Source organism: Nelumbo lutea, chromosome 4, assembly GCF_056320005.1.
Source record: "Nelumbo lutea isolate HS-2025 chromosome 4, American lotus-T2T, whole genome shotgun sequence".
Taxonomy (NCBI): domain Eukaryota; kingdom Viridiplantae; phylum Streptophyta; class Magnoliopsida; order Proteales; family Nelumbonaceae; genus Nelumbo; species Nelumbo lutea.
The window spans coordinates 61,622,365-61,636,075 of record NC_142687.1 but is presented as its reverse complement, the minus strand read 5'-3'; the positions used below and the strand labels follow the sequence as shown (position 1 = coordinate 61,636,075).

The window sequence follows — 13,711 nt, the reverse complement described above, 5'->3', positions numbered from 1 at the left end:
TAGCATGAGGAGTGGGGGGCGATTGATGAAGGAAGATTTGGCCCAACCTCGTAATTATGCAATACGTGGCAAAGGCAACAGCTCGACGCAATAGTGCGCCCAAGGCACGAGCACCATAGGGAGGAACCAGCGGTCCGAACTCCCTACTAGAAGCCCGAACTCCCTACTAGGAGCATGAACTCCCTACTAAGAGACCGAACTCCCTACAAGGAGCCCAAACTCTCCGTTAGGCCCCGAGCCAAACACAAAGGGCAGTAACCCGAACTGGCCTACCCCATGGCAGTTTGGGACACACCTCTATCCGAACTCAAGACTTCACCTCACTCACCATTCCAACACTTCGCCTCTAGGACGCCGAACTGAACAACCGTACCATGCCTGACATCGTGGAAGTTTGTATCCAGGGCTGCGTACCTAACTGACTTGGGATCTGACAATTGATAGCTGCCCTCCAAATGGCCACCTACTACCGCCACCTGCCACTGCCATCTCCAGTTACAGAGATGGCTTCGACAAGGAGCAGTGGCGGTTCTATCCCAGTAGAAGGGATGACACCCGAACTGGCAGAAGTGCAGAAGTAATCATACCCGACCTAACAGAAGCCTCGGAGTGAGTGCGCGAAGTGGTTATAAAAGCCCCCTACCCCAACAACAAGGTATGTGAACTTTGCGCCATCTGGTTTTATCTTACCTTTGAGAGAATACTAACTTGAGCTTCGGAGCAATCTCACCGGGTTCCCCCCAGAGTTCCCTCATCTTCTCCATTTCAAGCTCCCCGTCGCTCCAGTCAGAGGCAAGGTCGTTGACAGTTAGGACCGGCCGGATTGTGCACCATCAGATTCCAGTTTAATGTATTAGATTAAATCGATTAAATCAATATATCTGTTGTCCCAACCTAAGAACTCAAGAGGTTTGAGGTTGATATCAGCCCATTAATTGACTTATTAAAACAGTTGGACTAATAAAATTAAGCCAATTAGGCTTAAAAAACTCAAAAACCCAAAGATACCTCCACTTAAAGATAAGAAAAGACAAAAATGTTATTGTTAAAGTGTCAAATTTACATTTTATGCTGCTAACTGCATTAAATACAAAACGACAATGATATACATGCCCCAAAACCTCAATGGATGTACAAAACATATGAAAATCAACCCCAAATCAAGGAGAATCATTTCACCAAAGAGGAAAGCTTGATTAAGCACCTTTTTCTAACAAAATCTTTGGCCATTTTCATGAAAAAACTCTCTTAAAGCTTACGCTTTGTGATTGGGTGAGAGTTAGGGGTGTAAATAGATCAAATTCGAAATGAATAAAGAAATATCCGAATTTGAACCAGATTAGAAAATTTGATATTTGAATTTGATTTGATATACGATAGATATTGAAAATTAATATTCGAATTTGATTTGATGACCATTTAATTATTTTAGGTAATTAATAAAAATTACCTAAAATGGAATCTATTTAGTTTAACGGTTAAATGGATGAATTAGGCTATTAAATTTGAAGTACAAGGGGTTTTTTTGGTTTTTGAATATTATGGTGAAGTTTGATTGGTCAAATAATGTTGGGATGATGGAGATCCATGGCTGCATGCTCCAATCAATGAGATTTGTTGAAATATTATATTAACTTGATAGTAGATTAAATAGGGGAATTTTAATATGAAATTTGGTGGGTGAACATTTTTGTACATCTTAAATATGATGAAAGTGATGAATCTTTGATTGGAGATGTGGATTAAAGGATTTGGTTCAAATCAAGGTTTTGGCTTATGGCTTATAAGCTGATGGATCTTTTGATGTGTTGGGGTTGTTTTAGTTTTAAAAGCAGTGGTAAGTTCTGTTTGGTCAAATTAGACTTGGATGACAGGGATCTATGGTTGTTACACTATATTCAATGAGATTTGCTAAAATGAAATATTAGGTTGATGAAGGGTCAAAAGATGGAATTTTTTTATGAAATTTGGTGGGTAGGAATTCTTAACATCCAAAATCTAATGGAAAGGACGGATATATGGTTAGAGATGTGGATTGAAGGATTTGGTTCATATTAAGGTTTTAGATTATGGTTTGTCAACTAGTGAGAAGGGTTGAGTTGAAATCTTTCTCGTTTTGGAAGGAATTTGGGGATCTAGACAAGAGAGGGTTTTAGACTTAATGAGAACTGCTTGGTTGTGTGGGGCTACATTTTCTTATGTAATTTAATCGTAACCATTATATTGGAATCTTTATTAATTGAATGGTTAAATAAGGGAATCTTGAGTTGAAATTTGGCATGTGTGCAAGGATTAAGATAAGAAGTTAGGTGAATGATTCAGATTTGAGAAAGCATTTGTTGATTGAACATCACATAGATAGAAACCATTAGAGAGGAGGTTATTTCGATGAACTGTGAATTTTTGTAGTTTGGTCATAAAATGCATCATGCAATTAACCTGTAGTTTCTTAAGTCTAGGGGTCATGTCTAATTGGATGTTTGATGTTGATCTCAATGATCTCATTTGTTGTATGGGTTCCATCAAAAGTAGAAATTTTGGGTTTTGATAAAGTCTCAAATTAATCTAGTAGTGTTTTCAAGTTTTAGGTTTTAAAGTTAGGTATAAAGAGGTAGAGTGAAGGAAGCGAGCAAAAATTAGGTATTGACAACCAACATATCATACCCTCGAATAACGTTAAAATGTCCCTTTGTGATCCATAGATCACATAACCAATGGCCTGAATGCTTGTCTGATTTCTTATGCCTCCAATGACGATATTTCAGAGTCCAAATAGGTGAGGTTAATATGCTTCACGTAAGATATGAATGGTGATTCAGTGATGGCATCATAGGAAGAGGAATAAGCATTAAAAGAGGACTATGATATTTTCATACAAACAACATCAATAAGAGCAAAAGCAATATCAATAGACAAAAGACAAGAACGCAGAGAATTGGGAAGAAGAAGATGAATAATATTCTAGAATGAAGCTTGACACTTTCATACTTAGGTGCAATTTGATGTTGTAACATGACACTTCCCTTCCATTGTATATGCTTGTTTTGTTGACAAAAATACTTTTGTCAATAAGTAGAGGAGCTATCTTTGGACTAGAAAAAAAAAAAAAAAAAGACAAGGCCCATTTCACCAGCGTAGAAACAAATTTTGTTTATGTAGATACATGAATTTAGAACCTATGGAGACTATGTTGTAAATACCCAAATAAGTGACTACAACACAATCACATTGTACTGTAACCCCAAAACCCCACACTCAATCTAAGGTAGCCCCCTACTTATTGATGGAAGTATTTTACTATTTGTGTTTAAACTGTGTGAAGAAGGAACAGCTTTTGAATGTAGTAATGGATTTGAGCTAATTCCTAGTTGTAATTTCCATATCTGTATGGTAATAAGTTCCACAACTTTTCTTAGCTAGAAAAATGATGGATACATACATCATGTGCAATTGAAGCACAAGGAATTTTTTCCATGGTTGCTTAGATGAAAATTAATTTGAAGTTTGCCTACTTCTTAATTATATCCCAACTCATTAGAGAATTATGATGGAATAATGAGATTTTGACAAAAAAATTCTTTGAGAGGAAGGTAAAATCGTTGTAGTGATAGTGATAATATCTGAGTTTCTTATATTGCAACAGAGAGAGAGAGAGAGAGAGAGAGAGAGAGAGAGAGAGAGAGTTTGAATTATTGGAAATAGAGAATTCAAAAGGGAATCGCAAGATATGATGGAGGCAGAAAATACATATTCGTTTGGGTCTGAAATAGACGTAATTCCCTCTTATCTTTAGTATGGGCATTGATCATCATGTTTTGAAGTTTGTGCTTGGTAATGCATTTTGTTTAGATTTAAAACTCTTTTGTATGTATTTGTATATGTAGTTATGTTCTCTAGTCAAGGAAATTATTCTGTTTCAAAAATTCAAAGAATTAGTTGGGCAAAAATGACCGGTGATTTTGATATTCATAGTTGTGACAAGGGAGGTCTTTGTCTAATTTAAAAGGCTAAAATACAAAAACCTCACTTGAAGTTTCTGACAATCATAAAAACCTCCCCTATAGTTTAATTTTAGCAAAAATATCCCCTTTATTTTTGAAAAATTCATCAAATACCTCGCTTCTGTCAATGACCAAGACGGAAAACATTAAAGAGATGATCATTTTTTTTCAAAATACCTATTTTACCTTTTCACGAATTAATGTTCATCTGAAACACTGTTCATCTTCTTCCTCACCACGCACAATGATGATAAAATGGCGGTGCACTCCCACCTCCAACCTTCCCTCTTCTTGAATTTTCCTTTAATTCTCTCTCTCTCCACCAACACGAAATAACACTATTCATCACTCCCCTCTCACTATCATTCTTCAATATTCATCAATGGCATCTCTATGTCTCCTCTTGCTCTCCTTATTCTTCTTTTTTCTATCTAAGGCTTCCCCATGAGCCACTTTGTTTCGTCCTCATCACGAAAGATGGTGCAACCTACTGATATCTGACAACATCTTGCTTCCAGTAGTGGAGATGGTTCGAGGAGATGATATGGGACTATCGTTAAAACTCAATGGTTTTTTGGATGAAATATGTTCTAGTGGAGTAGTCATCCTTGAACTAGTGTTTAATGGAAATCGAGGTGCTGGCCAAATGAGTTAAGCTAATATTCCCAAATATTCTCAAGATCCTTTGCAAGGAATCGGTGGACTAATCAATGACTAGGGCAAGAACAAAGAGGATGAAAGAGACTTTACAAGGCTTAATCATGAAAGTGCATGACAAAAAGGCTGTTCTAGAAGATTCTAAGACTGTTATGGAAGTGTTCAAAGCTTCACCAAGGATAATCACCTATCTTTATGTGCAAGACGCTAAGCAAGGCTTGGATCTTGAAGAACAATTTGGGAATCCATGACGTAAGATGTATTGATGGGCTTAGCGCATGGGCATGATAAGAAAAGGCCCAATTCGCATGCTAAGATGTATTGATGGACTTGTTTTGTCTTGTTTTGGTTTACTTTGACTTTTTTATGCTTAGTTGTCATTAGTTGTAGCCTTTTAGAAGGATTTCTATTTCAAAGCAGATTTGCTTTCCTAAATTAAAGGGATCATCATTAGTTAGGAGTTTCCTTATAAGATTAGGAGTTTCTTTATAAGATAATGATGTTGACATGCCTATATAAGGGCCACAAATATGTAACATGAAAATCAATCAATAATATAGAGGTATTTTCAACAAGTTTAGCTTTGCCTTATTGTGTTCTTGGAAGAATACAATATCTTGACTTACCAAGGGAGTGATCAACCTTTGTGGCATCTTGAAGATTGGGGTCTTTAAGATCGGAAGGTCGTCTAGTGGGTTCTTATTAGTGTTCATTGACCAGGGTCTTGTAAATGCCGCAACTGGCTATTTGTTTCCTGCCAAAACCTAGTAGGGACACTAATTCCATGAGGCCCAATCTGAGCTTGAGAAACCCCATTGTGCTCCTGTACTCCAGAAGTTCCTGCCAGATGAGCCACTCTCAGTATCAGATGTAGTGAGGTTAGAGGGAACTGATGACCCATTTTTTGAATTGGCATCCATTGCAAACTGGTTCCTGTAAGCCAAAGCAATGGTAAGGAGATCAACAGAAGGTTTGAATCGACAAAGAGAAATGAAGGAATAGAGAGCAACCTGAAGAACTACAAATATGGCGAGAGCGAGATCGAACACTACAAGAAAAGCAACTCATCTGTATAATACAAACTTTGCAAGGGAAAGAAAGGGGATGCAAGGACCCTAGACCAAATTCTTAAAAAAAACAAATTTTTGCCAGACAAATCAAAAGAGAAAATTCAAGACTGAGAATGCACCTATGTTCTCCTCCCAGAAAAAGAAATCAACTCAAGGTCTTAAAGGACCAGATTTAGTTGGAAATATAATATTGGAATGAAAACAAAAGGAGAGTCAAAGAAAGATTGTCGAGAAAAGAATGAATTATGACTTTAATTTAACAAATCCCCATGTAATTTTGGGAAAAAAAACCTGCGGTTACAAACCTCAACAGGAGGTTTGTGGATTTGGCATCCATTGCATGCTGAATAGTCTTTACAAAGTCAACAATGCTTGAATCCCAATGTAATCTACCATCAAATGATGCCCTCCTACCTTCATCAATCATTGATTTTTGTAATGCACGAACCACAGTTCTAGATCCAATGAGTTTTTTCTTGTCAATAATGTAATCTGAACTTCTTGTTAAAGGATTTGTCATTCTAGTTCTGCCTAACCAACATTGTTGATCAATGGGTTTTGAGTTCTCCATCTAATCTATTCCTCCAGGACCATCAATCTTCCCTCTCAATGGCGTTGTCCTCCTCCGCTCTGGTGTAGCCTTTCTCGTATTACTCAAATTAGGCGTTGGAGCGGCCTTCATCTTATTAATCGAAAGTGAGAATGATTCCCCATGAAACGAAACTGATAAACTCCATGTAGAAGTGAACAATATTTTTGAAGCTACTGAAACTTCAGTAGCATTGCTCATCCTCGTCGAATTAGGCAAGTGGCGTGGTGGTTCAAGGAGCGATTAGACACCTCTACTCGGCAGACTAAGACCATTTGATCAAAGACGACAATGGTGTTGAAACGGTTGTCGAGGTAGTGGGCCTCGAAACAAGAGGATGTGGGCATCGTCTAGAAGAAGAGGAGGAAATAGAAGAGGTGGAAGTGGAAGGTGACATGTACCTAGAAGTGATTTCTTAGGATTTCGATGAATCTATTCTTGTTGTGAGGAGGTAAGCGGAGTGCCTTGATGGAGAGGTCTATTGCAATCTTCTGGAGGGGGGAGTGCACCGCCATTCTACTGCAATGCATGTGAGGAAGAAGATGAATAGTGTTCGAGCGGATCATAGAGAGATGGGTAAAATAGGTATTTTGAAAAAAATGATAATCTCTTTAACGTTTTCCTTCTTGGTCATTGATGTAAGGGAGGTATTTGTTGAATTTTTTCAAAAATAAAGAGGTTAAGTTAAAATGAAAATGTAGAGGACATTTTTATGATTGCCAAAAACTTCAGGGTAGATTTTTGTATTTTACCCAATTTAAAAAGTGAAAGAATGTTTCAATATTTAAGAGAAACATTGGAAGAGTTTTAATTCTTTTATCCTATGTTTTGAAATGAAAGATATTAATGATGTGGCAAAATATGATTGGATGGTCCAATAAATTTCTTATACTAAGGGTTAGAGGAGATGAGCCTATAGAACTCAAGATCGGTTTGGACTGATCTCGACTAGACCTAATTTGTAACGACTGGCACGGTATCATCCCTTAACCCAGTTACTGGTTAGCTTGTTTCTATTATTCCTCTTATTTGAAGAGAAGGCTCCTTTTGACGATAGATAAAAAAAGCCTATTTCACTATTTCATAGAATCTCAAACATTTACATGATAAAATGTTAAGCTCCATTTGGTTTGTGGGATGGCAAGGGGAATTATGAAATATTTTGGAAAATTCCTCTCTTCCCATGTTTAGCTTGTGGGATGTCATGAGGTGGGATGGGAAATATCAATTTTTGGTATGTGGAGTCCAACCATTTTTTTTTTGGGGGGGGGGGTGGGGGAAGGGGGACAAGTGGAATGTAGGATTAATTTAGGAGAAGAAAAACACCTTTCTTGTACTATTTGAAAGAGTTAATACTAGAACCATGACCCATAAATAAATTATTAATTATTTAATTTAATTAAAATAGATAATTTATCAATGAAAAATAATTTCATGATTTAAAACTACCAATTAAATCATGGGTATTAATAAAATGTAATATTGATAACAACTTATAAACTAATAAAATGTAACATGTTAATTCATTAACTAATAATAGATTTTAAACAATTAACATCTATAAAATACTAATTGATTAAAAAGTATTAATAACTAATTAATAATTAATTCTTAATTAATAATTGGGTAAAATATAAAAACATATCCTGAAGTTTTTTGACAATCATAAAAACCTCCCCGGGGTTTCACTTTAATAAAATCCTTCCCTGAACTTTTGGAAAACCAAACACATACCTCCCTTTTGTCACTGACCAGATGGAAAATTATCAAGTTACAAAATTACCCCTAACTAATTATGAGGACATAAGCATTATATTTTTAAAATGTCAAAAATGTCCTTCACTTGATTCACTCAACTTTAGATAAACATTTGTTACACCATCCACAACTAATGATAAAGTAAAGAAATAGAGCATCAAATATAGTTGGCGATAAAGGATGCAGTAATGAGAAAAAAAAAACCTACAGCTGAGGACATGGAAAATTACCCAACAACAGCTGAGGACATAGAGATATACCTTGACATAAATCACATCAACCAACAATTACAGAGCTCATTACCCCCCTAAAGGCACAATTATCACTTATACCCTTTATATCTCCCTAAATAAGCAAAATCCAATCACTCAGACTTATAAGTGCCAAACAGAACCTATACGATCCAATTCAAGGTAATCAACTTTGGCGATGTAAATGTCCTTCTGCTAAACCAACTAACTTAAGCTTCTTAGGATAAAAAAAAAAAAAAAAACCCAAATGAATCAAACATTAAACTATTAGGGCCAAACTACAAATAGCGATCACTCACAGCATCTTACAACAGTCTGCCCAATAGAGTCTGTTGGAATAGAGCTCTAAAAAAACCCAACTGGGCCAACCCAAATTGGAATCCACACAACTATTTTATGTTGACCGAAACGATCATTCCGTAACTAATATAGCAAAAGTGTAGGAAAAATTATCCAATTTATTTAAAAAATCCAACCAAAGCTATAGATAGCATCCCAGAATGATGCCATCAAAGAAAATGGTTGCTGAAATCAGTCCCAACAATCCAATACTATCCAAACCAACCTAATTTATCAAGTCAAAACCTAAAATAGTGTCAGACCTTACGAAATAAGATGCGTACAATTTTAGATTATTCCCTTTCTAACCAACCAACCCTGATAAAAGTGAATCAAACTCAACATAGAGAAAAACCATCTGCTACAGATCGAATATAGTTTAACTTAATCAAACCAATTTTTCCAACCCCAATGAAACTGAGTCTATCCATACCTAATTAAAAACAATTACAGACTATGCAAAATTAACCAAGCCGTGGCAAACCAATCACAAATCAATCAAATCTAAATTGACAGAAGCGAACCTGGCATACCCAAATAAAATAGGTAGTCCAGTCAACACCTCTCTAAATATAAATGGACCAAATCGTAGGTAAATAAAACAAATAAATGTTGATCAATCCAAACAGTCCACCATCTAAACAATCTAAAACAAAACAAAAAAAGAAACTTGTTTTACTCAATTTAACCCATAAGAATAGAGCTTAATACAGATCTAATCACACTATTCTTAATTAAACAAACCCAATATAACTTATAGCACAGACTGCATAATCTCCCAAATCTAAGTTAAACAAAACCAACTTATTAAGAGAAATTGGGAAATCAACTCCGCTTCATCAAAAATTGAAACTTTACCTACTAAAATCAAAACAAATCAAATACATAACGACCAATCCATAACAAACCCATTTAGACAACGTAAAAAAAACATAGAAATAGAACTTGGCGTAAATCACATCAACCAACAAATACCGAGCTCATAAAACCCCTAAAGGCACCATTTTCTCTTATACCCTTTATATCTCCCTAAATAAGTTAAATCCACTCACTCAGACTTATTAGTACCAAACAGAACCCATAGGATCCAATTCAAGCAAATCCACTCTGGCGATGTAAACGTCTTTCTACTAAACTAACTAACTTAAGCTTCTAAGGATCAAAAAAGATGTTTTGGTATTTCATTGCCAAATATTTCAAAAAAAGAACAATTTCATAGCCAGAAAAGTCTTTGAAAACCCTAACGAATAATACATTAAATTATTATGGCCAAACTACAAACTGCGATCACTCTCAGCATCTTAGAACAGTCTACCCAATAGAGACTGTTGGAACAGAGTTCTAACAATACGCAACCGGGCCAATCCAAATTGGAATCCTCACAACCATTTCATGTCGACTGAAACGATCATTCCGTAACTAATAAAGCAAAAGCGTAGGAAAAATTATCAAATTTACTTAAAAAATCCAACCAAAGCTATTGATAGCATCCCACAATGATGCCATCAAAGAAAATCATTGCTGAAAACAGTCCAAACAATCCAATGTATACAAACCGACCTAATTTATCAAGTCAAAAACTAAAATAAAATCAGCCCGTACAAAATAAGATGCGGATAATTTTAGATTATTCCCATTCTAACCAAACAACCCTGATGCAAATGAATCAAACTCAACATGGAGAAAACCATCTGGTAAAGATCAAATATAGTTAAGCTTAACCAAACATAATCTTCCAACTCCTATGAAACTGAGTCTATCCATACTAAGTAGAAGCAATTACAGACTTTCCAAAACTAACTAAGACATGGCAAACCAATCAAATCAAAACTGACAGAAACGAACCGGCCATACCCAAATAGAGATGGAAATCAAATCACCACCTCTCTAAAATATAAGTAGACCAAGCCGTAGGTAAATAAAACAAATAAAAGTTGATCAATACAAACAGTCCCCCGTCTAAACAATCTAATACAAAACAAAACAAGAAACTTGTCTTTATCAATTTAACCCACAAGAATAGAGCTTATTAGAACTCTAATCACACTATTCTTAATTAAAGAAACCCATTATAACTTATACCACAGGCAGCATAACTTCCCAAATCTATGTTAAACAAAACCAACTTATTTAGAGAAGTTGGGAAATCAACTCCGACCCATCAAAAACTGAAACCTTACCTACTAAAATCAAAACAATGCAAACAAACAACGACCAATCGAAATAAACCCATTTAAACAACGTAAAAAATACATAGAGATATAACTTGACATAAATCACATCAACCAACAATTACCGAGCTCATTACCCCCCTAAAGGCACAATTATCTCTTATACCCTTTATATCTCCCTAAATAAGCAAAATCCAATCACTCAGACTTATAAGTGCCAAACAGAACCTATACGATCCGATTAAAGGTAATCCACTTTGGCGATGTAAATGTCCTTCTGCTAAACCAACTAACTTAAGCTTCTTAGTATAAAAAAAATATGTTTTGGTATTTCATTGTCAAAAATTTCAAAGCACTAACAATTTCATCGCCAGAAAAGTCTTCGAAGACCCTAACGAATAAAACATTAAACTTTTAGGGCCAAACTACAAACAGCGATCACTCTCAACATTTTAGAACAGTCTGCCCAATAGAGTCTGTTGGAACAGAGCTCTAATAAAACCCAACTGGGCCAACCCAAATTGGAATCCACACAACTATTTCATGTTGACTGAAACCATCAATCCGTAACTAATAAAACAAAAGTGTAGGAAAAATTATCCAATTTATTTAAAAAATCCAACCAAAGCTATAGATAGCATCCCAGAATGATGCCACCAAAGAAAATGGTTGCTGAAATCAGTCCCAACAATCCAATACTATCCAAACCAACCTAATTTATCAAGTCAAAACCTAAAATAGAGTCAGCCCTTACGAAATAAGATGCGTACAATTTTAGATTATTCCCTTTCTAACCAACCAACCCTGATAAAAGTGAATCAAACTCAACATAGAGAAAAACCATCCGGTACATATCGAATATAGTTTAACTTAATCAAACCAATTTTTCCAACCCCAATGAAACTGAGTCTATCCATACCTAATTACAAACAATTACAGACTATGCAAAATTAAGCAAGCCGTGGCAAACCAATCACAAATCAATCAAATCTAAATTGACAGAAGCGAACCTGGCATACCCAAATAAAATAGGAAGTCCAGTCAACACCTCTCTAAATATAAATGGACCAAATCGTAGGTAAATAAAACAAATAAATGTTGATCAATCCAAATAGTCCACCATCTAAACAATCTAAAACAAAACAAAAAAAGAAACTTGTTTTACTCAATTTAACCCATAAGAATAGAGCTTAATACAGATCTAATCACACTATTCTTAATTAAACAAACCCAATATAACTTATAGCACAGGCTGCATAATCTCCCAAATCTAAGTTAAACAAAACCAACTTATTAAGAGAAATTGGGAAATCAACTCCGCTTCATCAAAAATTGAAACTTTACCTACTAAAATCAAAACAAATCAAATACATAACGACAAATCCATAACAAACCCATTTAGACAACGTAAAAAAAACATAGAAATATAACTTGGCGTAAATCACATCAAGCAACAAATACCGAGCTCATAAAACCCCTAAAGGCACCATTTTCTCTTATACCCTTTATATCTCCCTAAATAAGTTAAATCCACTCACTCAGACTTATTAGTACCAAACAGAACCCATAGGATCCAATTCAAGCAAATCCACTCTGGCGATGTAAATGTCTTTCTACTAAACTAACTAACTTAAGCTTCTAAGGATCAAAAAAGATGTTTTGGTATTTCATTGCCAAATATTTCAAAAAAAGAACAATTTCATAGCCAGAAAAGTCTTTGAAAACCCTAACGAATAATACATTAAATTATTATGGCCAAACTACAAACTGCGATCACTCTCAGCATCTTAGAACAGTCTACCCAATAGAGACTGTTGGAACAGAGTTCTAACAATACGCAACCGGGCCAATCCAAATTGGAATCCTCACAACCATTTCATGTCGACTGAAACGATCATTCCGTAACTAATAAAGCAAAAGCGTAGGAAAAATTATCAAATTTACTTAAAAAATCCAACCAAAGCTATTGATAGCATCCCACAATGATGCCATCAAAGAAAATCATTGCTGAAAACAGTCCAAACAATCCAATGTATACAAACCGACCTAATTTATCAAGTCAAAAACTAAAATAAAATCAGCCCGTACAAAATAAGATGCGGATAATTTTAGATTATTCCCATTCTAACCAAACAACCCTGATGCAAATGAATCAAACTCAACATGGAGAAAACCATCTGGTAGAGATCAAATATAGATAAGCTTAACCAAACATAATCTTCCAACTCCTATGAAACTGAGTCTATCCATACTAAGTAGAAGCAATTACAGACTTTCCAAAACTAACTAAGACATGGCAAACCAATCAAATCAAAACTGACAGAAACGAACCGGCCATACCCAAATAGAGATAGAAATCAAATCACCACCTCTCTAAAATATAAGTAGACCATGCCGTAGGTAAATAAAACAAATAAAAGTTGATCAATACAAACAGTCCCCCGTCTAAACAATCTAATACAAAACAAAACAAGAAACTTGTCTTTATCAATTTAACCCACAAGAATCGAGCTTATTAGAACTCTAATCACACTATTCTTAATTAAACAAACCCATTATAACTTATACCACAGGCAGCATAACTTCCCAAATCTAAGTTAAACAAAACCCACTTATTTAGAGAAGTTTGGAAATCAACTCCGACCCATCAAAAACTGAAACCTTACCTACTAAAATCAAAACAATGCAAACAAACAACGACCAATCGAAATAAACCCATTTAAACAACGTAAAAAATACATAGAGATATAACTTGACATAAATCACATCAACCAACAATTACCGAGCTCATTACCCCCCTAAAGGCACAATTATCTCTTATACCCTTTATATCTCCCTAAATAAGCAAAATCCAATCACTCAGACTTATAAGTGC

At 35.2% G+C, this 13,711-nt stretch overlaps 1 pseudogene; it reads right to left on the bottom strand.

The window, feature by feature from the left end:
- Positions 1-5,367: 5,367 nt before the first annotated feature.
- Positions 5,368-13,711, bottom strand: part of LOC148860839 (QWRF motif-containing protein 2-like) — a 57,966-nt pseudogene continuing 49,622 nt past the window's right edge.